Raw genomic sequence first — 424 nt, 5'->3', positions numbered from 1 at the left:
AGACAAATTACTGGTTTATTTGTGATCATATACATATTTCATGATGTAAATGAAATTTACATCATTTGTGATGATGTAAATTAATGACAAATTTACAGATCAGTGGTTCTATTTTGGCAGCAGCACACGCAGCTTCAGCAAATTCCCTGCACCTATAATTTTGAAAGTTAAATTGAAAATGTCTTCTGGTATCTGAACATTGAGGGACTACCTGAAGGACTCACTGAGATTTACAGGCTGAGATTTACAGTCAGTGCTAAGAAGTTCAGAGTTTTGGTCTGAATGGTCTCTCGGGGCCTTGAAAATCTGTGAATCTGGATAGCTGGGATGGGATTAATCTTGCTGAATGTTAGTGACTGAAAGTTGGATGTTCAGGCCAAATTAATCACCTGACAGTGAGTAAAAGTTACCTGTGGGGAAAGCG

At 38.0% G+C, this 424-nt stretch overlaps 1 protein-coding gene across 1 annotated transcript in view; it reads right to left on the bottom strand.

Annotated features, from left to right (window-relative positions):
• TBC1D31 (TBC1 domain family, member 31) overlaps positions 1-424 on the bottom strand; it is a 24202-nt gene that overhangs the window by 17448 nt on the left and 6330 nt on the right. The window lies entirely within an intron of this gene.

This window comes from Pygoscelis adeliae, unplaced genomic scaffold (genome assembly GCF_000699105.1).
Source record: "Pygoscelis adeliae isolate BGI_AS28 unplaced genomic scaffold, ASM69910v1 Scaffold103, whole genome shotgun sequence".
Lineage (NCBI taxonomy): Eukaryota > Metazoa > Chordata > Aves > Sphenisciformes > Spheniscidae > Pygoscelis > Pygoscelis adeliae.
Note: the sequence above shows the minus strand (reverse complement) of the source record. Positions and strands in the feature narration are given on the sequence as shown.